The sequence below is a fragment of the Rhodnius prolixus genome, unplaced genomic scaffold (genome assembly GCF_049639745.1).
Source record: "Rhodnius prolixus isolate KJV_2025 unplaced genomic scaffold, Rpr scaffold_3, whole genome shotgun sequence".
Classification (NCBI taxonomy): Eukaryota; Metazoa; Arthropoda; class Insecta; order Hemiptera; family Reduviidae; genus Rhodnius; species Rhodnius prolixus.
In genome coordinates, this window is record NW_027411603.1 from 30,475,517 (window position 1) to 30,492,983 (window position 17,467).

Genomic DNA, 17,467 nt, shown 5'->3' on the forward strand with positions numbered 1-17,467 from the left:
AGACGGACGTAATGTCTATTGTATAGTGTATTTTTTATTTAGTAGGGATTATATAATTTACTGTTCAAATAAACATTATTATCATTATTATTATATATAATAATATATAAATATTATAAATAATCAACTTTATGTTCAGCATAACATATGTACATATTTCTAGAAAACGCACGAACTATAAAGGCAAGAGACTACCAATTCGGGGAGAAAACAGACCTTCGACTTCTTTTGCCCAAAATACCACAGGACATACTTTACTTCCAAACCTTAACTAAGTGGCAATGCCAATTTTAAGTGTGCTCTTTGCATTATATTGATTGTTAGCTGGTTAAAAACTGCATAGAAAATCAAAGGTTTTTTTTTAAATGTTAAAATAGTTTTTTTAAATATTCATAGTTTCAAAAGTCCTTAGAGCCTCGATTCCGGAAGGAAAGTGTTTTCTTGTTTAACAATAATTTTAATTCATTCTTAATTTTACTCTCAATAAACAGTTCGTTGTCTGTTTTAGCAAGGATCATTTCAATATTACTTTCATAAGAACGAAGGTTTGTTTTAAAAATATCAACATAAAAAATAAAATAGTATACCTAATATTTAACAAACTTAAGATGTAATGAAAACTGTATACAAAGTTTGTTACAATCTGTTTAAGAGCATTAAATTGATTGCGGCGAAACTAGCAGACAGAGTTAGACCGACGTAAAGTACGAGATTCTTACTGTGTAGGAGGTCCAACTAATAATGTTATTTGAAACTAGCACCGAATTGACTACTCTGAAACTAATTTATACTTGCTTTTAATTTGTTAACCATATTATTTTCTGGTAGCAGGTTAGATAAAAATCTTATTTTGTTACTTTATTTATCCAGCTGTTTGATTGGTACTAACCATGTTTGTTTAACCGTTTTGTTGGTTAAAAGTTTGATGTCTTTATTTAAATCTTAGATATTATTCCGTAAAAGTACTTCTTAAAAGTTTCTTAGTTTATTACTAATTTATAGTTTTTCATATATTCTGAAAAAGTTTAATCTATAAAGTTGCAGAAATCGTGAGAAAGGTCCTTGTTTGATTAATAACGAAAGAATAAACATTTAGATCTGTGTTCTGACATTATGGTGGATCTGACAGCTGGCTTTTGGAAAAAAGTCAGTTAAATGCAAGTGCTATTTTACTGAGTCGATTTTACAGGTATTTTTTTTTTAATTTTCTCAAAAACTAAGATAGGAGTTGCAAGAGTGCATTTTCAAAAGATGTTGTCCTTCTTCCTTACAAATCCAAAAAGTAGATAATCGTGATGTAACCATCAACATTTCAGAACGTCAACAAAATCAACGAAAGAATTGGTAAGTTGGAAATCAGAGTATTTTTACAATTTAAAGAATAGAGTAGATGGAGTTCGTTGTATTTTGTGTGTGTGTTTTTTTTAAATAAATTAACGTAGGGTAAAGTGCCCAAATTTCGTCCCTGCGCCTAATTTCGTTCCCCTATTTAAACCAATCGCCAAGTATTGCATACTAATGGCAATTTTAAGAAAGCTACATTGAGGCAGCAGTAATCGTTTGGAAACGTCAACTCGAGGTACGGTTCATGTCCAGCCGAGTTTTGAGGTGTTATATTTTTAGTCATAATAAGTTGTTATATTTGGTAGTGTTTCAAAACGTATTCCAGTCTTTTAAAGGTTCGTTAAAATATTGATGTTGCTTAGGGCATGCCACATATCTTTATTTTGAAATTCTTGAACGAAACGCCATTTCATTCATGTGTTGTTTCTATAGTGGCAGCCATCTTTAAAAATGTAATTGTTCCTAATTCCGTCCCCTTAAGTAGTCTAAATTTCGTACCCGGGACGAAATTTAGAACATTATTTTTATTTCATATTTAAAAAGTTATAGAAAACAGTTGATTATTTGCTTTCGATTTAGATGGCAAAACGTAAGCAATGGAAAGCTAAGGCAATGGTAGAAGCAGTGAAGGCGGTGAGAAAAAAAGAAATGGGATACAAAACGGCAGCAAAAACATTCCAAGTTCCAAGAGCAACGCTGGAGGATTATGTCAAATCCTCATTAGAACCAGAGAACTCGTATACATAAAAATGTTTCTATAACAATGATATATGAGATCGTCTTCATTAAATTGCAAGTAAATGAAATTTTGTACAATCTTTAAAATAAGGTAGTGCTGTGAACTCACTCGCAGAGGTTCGAGGAAAGAAGCCAGCAACGCTATTTCTATACACTGCCCACATAGTATAACTCCTGGATTCGATGGACGGAACTAACGAGAAAGCTGGAGTTCACAATGCTTGAAATAGTTGCTTTATGGAGAATGAAATAGGCTAGAATTTTATGCTTGAGATAAATGCCCTGTGGTAATAGAAAAGAGCTACGTTTATTTTTATTAATTTTGTCCAATTGTATTACATTCTGCTATAAATATGATCAGTACTTTTCATAGAATTGCCAAACGATGCGAAAATATTTCGGTTCTCTCCTAACTGGATGATGATTATTATTTTTTTTTTCTTTTATTTCTGCATGCTCCATACAATGTATAATACATGCTGGTATACAACATTTAACATCAATAATAGTTGATAATACTAACAAAATAATAATATAATAATTAAATGATATAATAAAATAATATTAAATGATAATATAATAAAGAATATTAAAATCATAATAATCAAAGTAGAGAAAAGAAAGATAATTAAATAAAGAAAGATCACTTTTGGGTCGATGGACTTAATTACAATTTATCAAAATTGATGTTATTTACAAATTTCACAAATAACGGTAGAATTTCGTTACGCAGCAGTGACAAGTGACTCAATTCCAAGTTATTTACCAAAATAGTCTGAATTAAATGAAGGCGAAAATTTTCAAGCAGCCTGCAATCAAAAATAATATGGGTGACCGGCTGACCGTCGGTCATAGATGGCAGGGAAGAAGAGTTTAGTGGTGCTTCCCTTCTCGCTCGCTTGCCACCATTCATTCCATTCGCTAATACTTTCAGTTCTTAAATTTGAGATTATAGTTGAGCGCGGAATTTTAATATAGGTACAATCCAAATCCATGTTCCTGGAGGCAGCCTTCGCTAATTTGTCGGCCATCTCATTTCCAACTGTGCCTTTATGTGCAGCAACCCAGCAAAAGTGAATAATCCATCCCCGAAGAAGAAGCCCTGATAAGATCTTTCGCGCACTTTCATAGAGTGTATGATGGTTACCAGCATTCCTTAAACAATCCAATGTCACCATACTGTCAGTTTTAATTGCCACAGTTCTGGCGGCCAGGTCATTAGGCAAGTCGAACTGAATAAAATTTTCCAGAGCCTTCAAAACCGCTAGGGCCTCGGCTTGGTTATTACTGCAGCAATCCTCTAAACGAAATTGTTCGGTACTGATAACTTGGTCATCCAAATAAATTACAACAGCAGCACCAACATGGATGTCATCTTTGCTGCCATCAGTAAATACTGTGTACCTATATTGAAGGTCCATGTCAATACTTTGCACCGGCGGAACACTTCCCGGGTGTAGCCATTCGCTGGAAAGAACTGGCAAGTCTACATTTAAAACTGGACGATGAATTTGGTGAAAACAATGGTAGATCTTAGTAATCTCTTGAATTTTAATAATTATGGGCAAAGTATTACAAATTAAGCAGGCAGACTCATAAGACATAGCGCGAAATCCTCTAATAGCTTTAATTACCATAATTCTGTGGGTTCTAATTAACTTAAGCCTAAGCGAAGAATGTTTCAATGCACCAATCCAAGCAGGAGCGCCGTATGTCATTATCGGAATTACAATAGCGTCATGAATAATCTTCAGTGCAAACCCCCAGTACCCTCTGGAAATTCTGGTTCCTGATAACTGGACGATTATTAGAACATACTAGGTTCCTGATAATTGAATGATTATTGAAACACACTAGGTTCCTGATAACTGGACGATTATTAGAACACACTAGTTTCCTGATAACTGAATGATTATTGAAACAATAGGTTCCTGATAACTGCATGATTACTGAAAAATACTATGTTCCCGACAAAGGGATAATTATTATTAGAAGTTAACTGCCTTCTCAAATCAATCAAGAACAAATCCCTGTACCTGTCACTCTCTAATATTTCTCTGCAAAATGTACTCAATCTGGCTTTTTTAAACCTCGGATGGCCAGGTAAAAAGTGCACAACTGCTTCCCTTACTTCTTAAATTCGCATTGATGGCATTACCCTCTTGTTGAGAACAATGGTGGCATGACCATTTTAGATCGTAGTTTCTTTAGTAGATTAGGTCGTGTGATTACATCTTAGAAACTTTAGAATAGAATGAAGACGAAAGTGAAATAATTAATTATACAAAAGCATTAGAAGATTATTTCTTTAATATTAAGTAATTAATAATTTCTAGGTGGTATAAAGTTTAGAGAACCCATTTATTGAGGAATGCTTAATACAGTTTGAATTTTTTTTTTTTTTTTAAATTTATTTGCTATTCACAATCTACAAAGAATAAAATTCGTAATAAGTGAATACGATAAAGGAAGTCTTCCTGACTGGATCAACATGAGGAGAGAAGCTGCCCACCGGCAACACTCTCGCTGGAATTTCTTACTTTACTGGAGATTGTCACGAGGCCAACAGCGTTTCAATCGTCGTTGAGGACGATCTGGAATCGTTGTGGAGGCGAGATTTAGAACAAGAGGATTGGTACAGAATGGAAGAGAGTCAAAGAATTTTCTATACTTAGATTTAGATTCGTCAGTTATATATGAGATTTTGAGATCGTTATGGAGAGTAGAGTTAGACACATAAAATGGAGAATTTGTAATCTGTCGGAGAATTTTTGATTGGAAGGACTGTATTCTTTGTGAATTGGAATGTTTGGTTGAACCCCACAGCTCAAGTCCGTAAGTCCAGATCGGTTTAAGTACACTGTTGTATATTATTGAATTACCTCTTTTTTTACCCAATTTGACAAGGTCTATTAATCGAAAAACTAAACACTTGTTGCCAAGAGCAAGTGAAAATTAAATAAATAAATAATTACAAGCAGCGTATAAAAAATTATTAATAATAAAGTTATACTTCATAAAGGAAGTCTCGGTGGAAAGAATGGTCGCTAAGGGTGTAATATATCTTAGTTATTTCTGTCAATAATGAGTTATAGAGAAGAACCGTTTGTTGAGTGCGGAAAGATTTGTAGAGCACTTCTTTGAAAAGGGCAAATTGGTTGTGCAATATGATGATATGTGGTATTGATGTTTAGCGAAATAAGGAGAATATGTACTAATTGAAAAGAAGGAAAATCAAAGTTAAAAATCGATATGGCTAGAAAAATAATCTAGTCTCACAACTCTCTTAAAAGCTGACAAACAAGTTACAATTTCTACTGCTGTGGGAAAGCAAATTTTTCAAATTTGTAACAGTTGGAATGCCCTATAAGATGACTTTTATTTTTAATTGCTACAAAGTATTCAATAAAACTTATCCGCGATGTTTCTAATAATTCCACTCATTCTTAGTCCTGTTCTCGCTTCATTTTTTCATTTTTAATTGTTCGAAATTTAAAACTTCAAAAAGGTAAATAGTGCGGCCAAAAGTGACGTTAAAGGAGTGACTCATTGCCCACTGGTGAGTCACCAAATGGGTATTTATTTATTAACGCAGCGTCAATCACGGGACCAGCGCCGCTTCAGTCGACCATTAGGGTTTGGAAAGAGATAATGTAGAAATATACAAATTAGAGGGATTGAATGTTCTGAATGGTGCCATTTAAAATTTATTAGCTCTGAATTTGTATTATTATCTTTTATTGATCGTAAACTATTAATATTTAGGACTAAACTAACGAATCCTCGTCCTGAAGAAGACAATAAATTTGTCGAATCGTTGGCGTAAAAACGGAGTTGCTGTTTTATATTTGGACCGAATCCTCGCTAGTTTAATTCTAAATGTTTGTTTTTTCTCTTGGATGGCGGTAATCCTGGGTTCGAATCTAACTGCTGGCCCTTAGATTTTCTCTTCCTTGGTGTTTTTTAATTATCTTTTCTACCACTTTTGTGAACACTTATGTCTTTCTGGCGTACAACACTAATGGTCTTAATATCGTCTGAGAAATTACTATCTTTCTTCTTCGGATAGGGTTAAAACTTCTAACTTATGTTAGAAGCTTAATATTTTCTGTAATGGCTAAAACTACCTAGCAGATCTGTTATCCTTACTCTTTATAATAGATAAACTCACTTTTCTCATTTCAATTGAAACGGATCTAAAATATTTGAAGTCCTTAACCTATTCGAAACTATGGGATGCACAAATAGTGTCCACTTCCCGCGATAAGCTCCGTCCGGTATAGATTATGAGCTTCCTTTATTTTACTAGTCCTAACTTTTCCATGTTTCCTAAAAACTTTTGAAACGCACCCACAAGAGCAACTTTTCTTGTCTCATTGAGGGCAACATTGTCTGCGTATTCTCTGGCTTATCCTTTATAGTAGATTGTGCTATTAGGGCTTCTATGTTGTGATCTGAATTTCCCTAAAGCTAGATTAACCATGAGGGAAACGGATAAAAGAATGTACCTGCCTTAGGCTTTTATGTATGAGGAATTTTTCGGAGAATATACCCAGGATTTTGAGAAAACCCTTTGATCCTCGTGAAGTCACAGAGGTTAGCCAAATTAATGTGGAATACCAGATCCTTATTATAAATAACAAAATTCTCTCGCACTAAACCGTTATAAACCCACAGAAATTCTAGAAGTCAATTTTGGAGAGTCACATCATAATCATTGTAAATGTTTCTTATTGAAGAAATATGGTCTATGGTTGATCTAGTCCTGCATAAATTCACTCAGAACTAGAAAAAGTGATAGATGTACGTAATAACGAAACTACAAGAATAATAAAGCTGCAGGAAAAGATGGAATGCAAGCAAAAGTGATGAAGAATACTCGCGAAGAACTGTAGACAGAAATTGACCATCTGATCTGGGATAAGTGCCTGTAGGTCGAAATGTTTTCATTAGTAATTGCTTATTTTTTCAGGTGGGCTTTACGTCCAACTACCAATTAGGTATCATGGACAGAGCCAAATAGTAAACATATTTTACTGTAAATTTCTTTTATTGACCATTAAATAAAATCCAAGGCCTAAGACAGGGAATCGAACCCAGTACCACAATACATATTAGCTTTAAAGGTCTCGCCTCCTAACCGCTCGGCTTATCGTGGCGCACAAATGTTTTCATTATTTACCCAATTTACGTACAAGATCTAGACACCAAGTGGGTTGCAACAGCGAGATATCTCTTTTAAAAAATGCCTATAAAAGTATGTTCAGCCATGTTGATGAATTTAGCTCATTAAGCTGAAAAAATGATCAGCAAACAAATATCAGAGGGCTTTCTTTGAAATTACCTTTATAGTTTTGAAAGTACATAGCTGATATTTTTAGTACATATGGAAACTGTGTATTCTACATCTTTAATATTTCGTGTATATTTACGTACAAGAAAGAGCAGTAAGCATACCAAAGTCTAACGTTTATTTACATTTTGAAGGTAGGGGGAAAAAAAATGCAAAAAAGGTTAGCAGTTTTGAATCTTCAATAAGCGAGTTCTAACCTGCTTTCTACCAACCTTACACAAACTGACTTTTCAACCGTAATTTCGTTAAACATGTTTCTCACACCCAAAGTTATTTCTACGCTTTCCTCCCACTCTCTCTTTTAAAGCAGTGACTTCAGATGATGATGAAGCCACTTTGCATTCCTAGGAAAGCTACGAATAGGGAAGGTAGTCCACCCTTTAATTACCCTCAAGGACAGAACGCTTGGGTAAAAGAGTATTCTGTTAGATTAGTTTGCTTTCTATCTTAACTGGTGTTCGTTAACATTGGATTATTTGTTTAAAAAAAAAAAAGCATTCCTTATTTTTTCGTTGTATTAAACACGGTTTGACTCTAAGATTTGATTAATGATTACAAAGCATAATTGGTTTTTTTCCAAAATGTTACCTTCAAAATAACAGCCGTCTAATCTGTTGAAAACACTAGTAATGCTGACTGAGGGTGAAGCCTGGAGAAAGTGATAAAAAAAAAAGTCATCAGATTAAGTCGCTAACGCCACGAATCTAAGAATAACCAAAAAGAATGTTGCTCTGATTGGTTAGTAAGAGGTTTTGTAAAAGAAAATTGGCATTTCTTAAGGATAACTTAGATTAGGAACTTATTAATAATAAATTATTTAAAAGATATGAAATTTGTAGCACGTTGAAAATTAATTTAAGAATTTAAGAACGACAAGGCGTGGACAGACGCTACAAGCTACTTACTAGACTACTTGACCGCAGATCCGAACTCGACTTGAATCACAAACTGACTATTTACAAGACACTGTTAAGACCCATATGGATATAAGGAGCAGAAGTGTGGGGCACAACCAAACCCTCTAACTCCAAGCCTGCAAGTCTAAAATCTTAAGAAAAATCCTTAATGCTCCATACCACATTTCTAACCTTACCATTCACCAGTGTGTACCGAACTAATAAAGTCTCGCTACCGCAACTTTCACAGCCACGTAGCTCTCCATTCTAATCCTCTTGTACAACAACTCTCCTCTCCTCACCTTCCAGACAATCCTCCTCGTTGCTTGAAGCGGAAGTGACCTAGGAACCTACTGATATGAGTTTAATATCCACCGAGAAACAGTTCCATCAATGGGTGGTTGCTCTTACATGACATTCATGAGAACTTAACCAGTTTCATCAAATTTGCTTGATGCAACATTTGTTGCAGTTGTAAACGTACTAATAAAGTGGGGGGGGGGAATAATAATCTGAAATGAACTACATATTTTCTCTGAATACGATTCTCGCTAAAGGTTCTAATTCACAATTTTTTTTTCTTTTTCTTTTTCAAACTCCGGATATTTAAGTAATATTTCTCACAAACGTCATACAGTTTTTAAAAGCGGATATTGCAGGGAAATGTAACCTTACAGGAAAAGCCTAGCTCTACCCTTCCAGAGATCACCATTTTAAACGAATTTTTCTAGAAATTTTAACAAACTTGAAGCAATAAATCTATACAATGAATATAAGATGTGATTACCTAAGTCCAAAGAACCATGTTTTTTTTAATAAAAAGCGGAAATTCTATTGAGCAAAGTTGCATTACTTCCGATTTGATTTATTTTCTTTAATCAAGGAATTTTGGCAACAGATTTAACTCTCCTTAAGTCAGATAAAACTGTAGATCAAATCTAAATGCAAATGTACACAACCCTTGACCCAGAAGTATACTTAAAAGAATTTTACGATATACGTACGTATGTACGAGGGTCGTTTGAAAAGTCCGTGCAAAGTCAGAGAGATAGCACCACTGGCGCGTATCGAGGTTATGTTTAGTTAGTAGCATCTCTTGGAAGAACACACACCAAGTTTCAGCCAGATCGGTCTATTTCTTTGTGTTTGGCATTCGTTTGAATCGAGGAAGTCGAGTGATTTTCAAAAAATGGACGAAAAAGAATCTCGTGTGTTGATTAAACACTACTTTATGAAAGGCAAAACGCCTCAGGAGACTAAAGAGAAGCTTGATAAAGATTATGGTGATTCTGCACCTTCGATTAGAACAGTTTATAAGTGGTTTCAAAATTTTCGGAGTGGCCATATGGGCACAAGTGACGCTGAACGTTCTGGACGCCCTGTTGAGGTTACTACTCCAGAAATCATTGATAAAATCCATGATATGGTGATGGATGACAAAAGAGTGAAGGTGCGTGAGATGTGAGATTGCTAGTGCTGTGGGCATCTCGAATGAACGGGTACATAATATTTTGCATCAACATTTGAACATGACAAAGCTATCCGCAAGATGGGTGCCGCGATTGCTCACGCTTGACCAAAAACGAAATCGTGTGAAGTGTTGCAAGGACGGTTTGCAGCTGTTCCAGAAGAATCCGCAGGACTTTAAGCGACGTTTCGTCACTGTGGATGAAACATGGATACATCACTACACTCCTGAGACCAAAGAACAATCTAAACAATGGGTTACCAAGGGGGAAGAAATGGCTGGCGGGAAAAAGATTTTATTCAAACGAGGAGGTGTTTGCAGAAACGAATGGCTATTTTTCAGACTTGGACAAATCCTATTATTCGGAAGGGATCAACAAACTAGAGCAGCGTTGGACGAAGTGTATAAGCCTAAAAGGAGACTATGTTGAAAAATAAAAAAGGTTTACCCCAAAAAATTAAGTAGTTTTTATTTTTGCACGGACTTTTCAAACGACCCTCGTATGTTTCCCAATTAATGTTTTATTTTTATGTAGTTGTCATCATTATTATTGAGTTTAAATAAGGAGTCATTTAAAAAAATGATAGAGAAATCTATAGAATAAACTTAACATACGTTCAAATTTCTCTTGGTCTCTCTTCTTCAAATTTAGAAATGTACTGCCACATTTAATTATTGTTTATATTGAGAGTTGTCAATTTTCTGAATCTTCTCAGTTTTTAACAATTATTTTGAATTTATTTCTGCCATGGCTGGGTTTCAAATGATGTGCCGATTGTCTTCTTAATTAATGTTTGATAGTTATTCACTCCAATTCTAAAAATAGGGGTAATTTTCAGTGATGTATTTGTTATGCTGTTGATTTGCGATTCGTCTGGTTCATCGAGAGATAAAGGTTCCAATTTATTATGGGTTGGTATCGGTGGCAGGTTATTGGAGAATTGGTTTGAGAATTTTAAGTCCAAAATGCTGTTTGGAGTGTTTAATCCTGGATTTTTTGTTTTTAGATCGACCGTACTCACCAAACCTCAGCTATGTTTTCCTGATCTTCGTCCAAAACCTCTTGAGCCCACTGTGGTTCTGCGTTTTCTCTATACTAACTCATTCTACTTTTTACTCTCCTAAAATCTCTTATTTACTCTTCTGCATATTTTATTATGAATTGAATCCTTATAAACTTGTATACTAAATGAGGTGGGTCACACCTCTGGGAACCTAAAACTTTTTTTTTTAATTTATTTATTTTGCAACTGTATCCAGTACAACAAGCAAAAGTGATGAGAGATAAGGGATGGCGCACCCAGACACATGAGTGGAGTGAACGACGACCATCCAGTGATGGAAGCCGTTAGTTCGCCACTTTGGCAAGCTTACACAGCAACCATACTAGGAGGTCGGCATTATATGTTGAGATGATCGCGTGGCCACCACCGTTTTAGTTTGTGCTGTGGATTTGAAGGAAGTGTTGTAGTAGACATGTTGTGGATCAGAGGGTTGTAATGACTGTGTAGATTTGAGTGGAGTTTTGTGTATCGAGATTGGGGCTACTTCAGAGACGAGAGGAATATTTAGATCATAGTGTGATTGGAGACGTAGAAGGGAGCGTTAACTATTGTTCTTAGAATTTTAGATTGTAAGGTTTGAAGTCGGTTGATGTTCGATTTTTTTGGCGTAAGTAGGGTGGTGTATAGTTTTCTTTTGTTCGTCATGGTCAGTGAACCTAAAACTAAATTTAAAATTCTATGCAAAATACGTAGCAGACCAAAAACAAAAGACAAGTAATGCCAATTTTTTTTTTTTTCAGAGAGCGCGTTTTACGTTCAACTACCAAAGGAGATGTCGAGGACAGAGGCGGATAGCAAACATACTTTACTTTCAAAGTTCTCATACTAATCATTAAATAAAATCCAAGGCCTTGGCCAGAATTCGAATCCAGTACCACCAATCTTTTCTCGTATTTGAATTCAAAAACTAAAATCTGGAGGGATGGGAGTAGGTTAAGATTGTCATTTAAGAGTAATGGACAGTTTTAAATTGGATGTTGTTAATAAGAACTAATTAGGTTTATTTATTATTTTTTTAAGTTAGAACTTCAAGAATCATCGTAAAAAAAGTCATGTGAGTGTGTCCATAATAAGTTTTTAATTTCAAAAAGATACCAATTCTAGGTGTACCATTCAAAGGAAGATTCGCAGATGTATTTCACTTGATTGAAATGGACGCGAAAATTGGTCGTTAACGTTTTCCTATCTAGAAAAGTAAAAATGAATACATTTGTCGAGTCATTTGAATATAAGCATTGGGAAACTCTGATCGAAATGCACCACACGAAGCTGTACACTATCAACTGTAAAAGCTTCTTCTTTTTTATAGCACAATTGAATTAGCCTGCAAGAAACGTGTTGCCATTTGGAACTACTATTTCTCACTAAACATTATTAGAATTAGTGAAACTATCGATTGATACTTTTCGATTGGTGTAAAGAAAATATGAAAATTTCCTCTTTTAATTTAAAAAGGAAAACATTTTAATGAGTTCATTTTGATTTTTTGAGACACATTTAAGGTTAGATGATTATTTTCACTTAGGTTGCTTAGAAGAGAATTAATACTAACGAATAATGAAGCACTTCACGAAGTTTTTAGTGAACAGGACTACCAAGGCGAAGAATACCCAAATCCCGGTAGCTTCCCTTAAATTTTCTTTTTTTAAGTGCTCCTGCAGCTTAAGAGTGAAGGTAAATGTTGCCTGCAACGTTCCTGACGCCGGCAGAACCCTGAAAAAGGCCCTAGCTCCAATTACCTTGAAAGCTGATGAAATTTAAGCTTTCTAATTATTATTATTAATATTTGTTCATCTGTATTAATAAAAACTTATTTCTCAAAATCTATTAAATCTGGGTTGTTACAAAAAATTACAGTTATAAAGGAGGATTTGCCCTACATTATAAAGAAAATTTGGGAAATTTATCTTTTATAGAAAAAGAGAAAAAAAAATGGTCAAAGGTGGGTGTTTTTCAACGTTACACTTTTTCGTGCACTTTTTTTGACGATCAACCCTTATACAACTGTCCTACCGGGCAGTTTTAATACAACAATCAAAGATGTTAATGAATAATACATACATGAATATGAAAGTACGAGGGTCGTTTGAAAAGTCCGTGCAAAAATAAAAACTACTTAATTTTTTGGGGTAAACCCTTAATTTTTTATTTTTCAACATAGTCTCCTTTTAGGCTTATACACTTCGTCCAACGCCGCTCTAGTTTGTTGATCCCTTCCAAATAATAGGATTTGTCCAAGTCTGAAAAATAGCCGTTCGTTTCTGCAATCACCTCCTCGTTTGAATAAAATCTTTTTCCCGCCAGCCATTTCTTCATATTGGGGAACAAATAGTAGTCCGAGGGAGCCAAGTCTGGAGAATAGGGGGGATGTGAAACGAGTTGGAACCCTATTTCCATTAATTTTGCAACCACAACTGCTGAGGTGTGAGCTGGTGCGTTGTCGTGATGGAAAAGGACTTTTTTGTAGGCCAATCGTGGGCGTTTTTCTTGCAGCTCGGTTTTCAAACGGTCCAATAACGATGAATAATATGCACCTGTAATAGTTTTACCCTTTTCCAAATAGTCGATGAGGATTATTCCTTGCGAATCCCAAAAGACAGTCGCCATAATCTTTCCGGCCGAAGGAACGGTCTTTGCCTTTTTTGGCACAGATTCCCCCTAGGTAACCCATTGTTTAGATTGTTCTTTGGTCTCAGGAGTGTAGAGATGTATCCATGTTTCATCCACAGTGACGAAACGACGCTTAAAGTCCTGCGGATTCTTTTGGAACAGCTGTAAACCGTCCTTGCTCAAGGACTTCACACGATTTCGTTTTTGGTCAAGCGTGAGCAATCGCGGCACCCATCTTGCGGATAGCTTTGTCATGTCCAAATGTTGATGCAAAATATTATGTACCCGTTCATTCGAGATGCCCACAGCACTAGCAATCTCACGCACCTTCACTCATCTGTCATCCATCACCATATCATGGATTTTATCAATGATTTCTGGAGTAGTAACCTCAACAGGGCGTCCAGAACGTTCAGCGTCACTTGTGCCCATATGGCCACTCCGAAAATTTTGAAACCACTTATAAACTGTTCTAATCGAAGGTGCAGAGTCACCATAATCTTTATCAAGCTTCTCTTTAGTCTCCTGAGGCGTTTTGCCTTTCATAAAGTAGTGTTTAATCAACACACGAAATTGTTTTTAGTCCATTTTTTGAAAATCACTCGACTTCCTCGATTCAAACGAATGCCAAACACAAAGAAATAGACCGATCTGGCTGAAACTTGGTGTGTGTTCTTCCAAGAGATGCTACTAACTAAACATAACCTCGATACGCGCCAGTGGTGCTATCTCTCTGACTTTGCACGGACTTTTCAAACGACCCTCGTATGGCCAATAATTTGATTTCAATATTTCACTTTCAGGAAAATTGATCATGAAAGAATAATAATGACTTACTTTTTGCTAATCTATCAATAGCTCGCTGAGTACACCTCGTACTGAAATATAGATATACGACTTATCTACCTACGTAAAAAACAACAACAATAATTATTTAAAGGTCCAAAAAACACTCATCTCCAGGGGAATTAAAAGAACATGGATAATTATTAACAATATTTATTAATTCAAAGCAGCTACAGATAATGAGTCTTCAGTACGGGAATCATTAGAAAAGAACGCTGTTTAGTCTTCGTTAGCTTCAAGTATGAAAATGCCGATTCTATAATCGCTTCAAAGTCCATGGTGCACGGAATTCCACTCCAGACATTGCGAGCGATCCACGATCGACCAAAACTGGCCTCGCGATCGACTTGTTGGCCACCCCTGTCCTATAGCATCAAAAGATACTACTTCGTGACATCCAGCAAGCTCCTAGAGTTATTTGATTGATGAAAAAAATTTATTAAAGGAATAAGATAATCACTGCCTTAAGGTGGAAAAACTCGATTGCAACATTTTCTCAGCAGGTGGAGAGAAATCTCTCGAAATCCGCAAAAGCTCCTTAAAATGGAATCCTATCATAAAGTTTATGTATGTATGAAGAAAACAATTTCCTTCTATATAAGTTAAACTTTCGTAAAGAAGAACTACGCAAAAGAAGCGACCGACTCGTTTAAGTTTTAACCAAGTTTTCGTGTTATGAAAATACTAAACATAAAAACGATAGGACTTATTTTATTAGTTTTCTAAAAGATTTAAGTTTAAACTTCATATTAAAAAAAATTGTGTTTTAAATAAATTTTTGTAAAGAGAATTTGATTCACATTATTAAATATCAGGTAGGGTAAAGTCGGGTGAGATGGCCAATTGTGGGAGATGGCCAACAGCCGAAATGTCGTCCGACGGCGCTGCGTGACCTCTCCAGTGATGAACATTCATGTCTGACTACAGTGAGTTCATTTTGGTCTGCGTCAAAGCGTTATTAATTAACTCAGAGAATAAAAACATTATCGGCTCAACAAAAAATTTTATGATAGTTCCATATTGCGTGCTGCAGCAAATGTATTTGTCGAAATTTAGTGTTATTTTCTACATATTAGGTAAATACAATATATATTAATGAATCCTAACCTCTAAAACTATCGAAAAGTGTGTGTTGTGTTATGTTTATCATGTTGGCCATCTCTCTCTAGCAATCGGGACAGATGGCCATCAAACAGTAGGGATATATGGCCAATTATTTTTACTTTTTTTCTGCTATAGTTTGGCTCAGTTTCCAATTCACTGCAGAAAAATGCCAACTCAGCATAAAAGTCAGAACACTAACCGCGGAAATTATACTGAAGAAAATTTGAGATCGTATTAACCCCATACCCAAAACTGTCGTCTATGCAAGAAAAGGAGCCAAGTCTGTTGTCACTTTATTAACTACTCTCGAGCACATTGCTGTTGTGAAAAACAGAGTTGCAAAGAAATCCAAACTAATAAGAAATACCATCTCCAAAGAGACAATTCTGAAAGAAAGGATTGTCCGAAAAAGAAAACGCTCACCTTCCCCAAGTTCCGATGAAGAGGACGAAACAGGAATCGAATTTGAAGAGGAAAATGCCATTTCAGAAATCGATGAAACTGAATGTACAGGATATGGGGAAAGCTACAACAAGACCAGAAAAAAAAGATTGGTTGGAATGCATAATATGCCGGAAGTGGTTCCACGAAAATTGCTCTTCTTGTGCATACGCTTGCCAAAATTGTAGTAAAAGCGCATTTAAAAAGAAGAATTCTCCCAAGTTACACTGGCCAACTCACCCAACCCAGTGGGGATAGATGGTCAATTGCTTATTTTTTTTTTTTTTTGTAAGATTAAAAAAATGTTTCCCTTAGCATTTTTTCTGAAATTTTTTCCTTATCTTATGTTTGTGAGCGTATGAGGTTACAAAAAATAATAATAAAGTAAGCCTAGCCCTAACTAAAATGTTGCAGGCACCCTCTAAATAAAATGGTGGCCATCTCACCCGATTTTACCCTACATTAATACTTAAGTTTTTGAGGTTTATTTCTAAAATAAAATATAAAAAAAAAATGCTATAGGCAAACGGTCAGTTTGCAAACGGACTTAACGGAAGTGAATTTAATAAAATCACAAACTCAAGAAACTCAGCTAAGTTTGTGTAATAATTCAACAATTTCCTAAGCCTTGAAATCAGACAATTCCATTTTACAGGCTTTAAAAACCAGGAAAAAGATAAATTATATTAATGTAAAACTGCTTAAGGTTTTGTTCTTAAAAAATTGTTGTACTCGTGGTAAAGCTGTTGAGAAATACTACTGGGATTCTAGTGGCTTATTAGCTAGCACCACCTGGGGATAGCTCAGTAGAATTGAAGCTCAGCTGGCTCTGGTGAGACCAAACTGGCAATGATAGATTCTGGTGATTCTTGTCCGAATATCTTTTTTTCAAAAAAGAAATGGTTCAGCATTACCTATTTCATGGTTTTTTGTTATGCCTGTTTCTTCCACTTATATCTTATGTGTGTTATATATCTTAGGTACATTTGTATCTTTTGTATAATATATGTATATGAGAGAGAAATTTATATATATTTCTCAAGGAGGATGAGGAAAGACCCTTTAATCTAAAATGCCATTTGCATTTTTTTAATTTGTACAACTAAAGTGGTGAATGCAAAAACAAATTCTCAGCATCCAAAAATTATTTTACAGTTTCTCTAAAGTAAGTATCAAGATGAATGAAAAGTTTAATTTTTCTTGAAATATTTCCTAGATAAATCAAACATCTATTTCACGACTTATTTGTCGCTTTTCTCAGGAAATCAATATTTCGTCTTTAAAGATATGTCGCCCTCTGTTCTCCATCTCATTTTGTTTCTCTTTTTAACTCGCTGGTTTTCTTAAAATTACTTTAATACATTCATTCATTATTAGTGGAGAGGGGCCACATTTGAACAGAATTTACATTTTCTGTTGCAGAGTGCACCAGAATCGTATTATTGAACCTTTTTATTTTGTTTTCTACAACTTTCAAGTCTTCTTAACAGATCTATATCAATAAACAGTTATTACTTTACATACATATCTATATTTTTTTAATTTAAACATTTTGTGTCAAATGTTAATATCTGCCCCACTGGTGGGGTAGCTTTGAACACAA

General features: G+C 35.0%; 1 protein-coding gene and 1 long non-coding RNA gene across 4 annotated transcripts in view; one reads left to right on the forward strand and one right to left on the reverse strand.

Annotated features, from left to right (window-relative positions):
- The window catches only part of Dh31 (diuretic hormone class 2), a 297,142-nt gene that overhangs the window by 47,628 nt on the left and 232,047 nt on the right, over window positions 1-17,467 (reverse strand). The gene's annotated exons all lie outside the window — the stretch shown is intronic.
- On the forward strand, window positions 680-13,178 carry LOC141452607 (uncharacterized). Its single transcript, XR_012457499.1, has 3 exons — window positions 680-1,344; window positions 1,924-2,140; window positions 11,604-13,178. It is a non-coding gene; the product is annotated as an uncharacterized lncRNA (long non-coding RNA).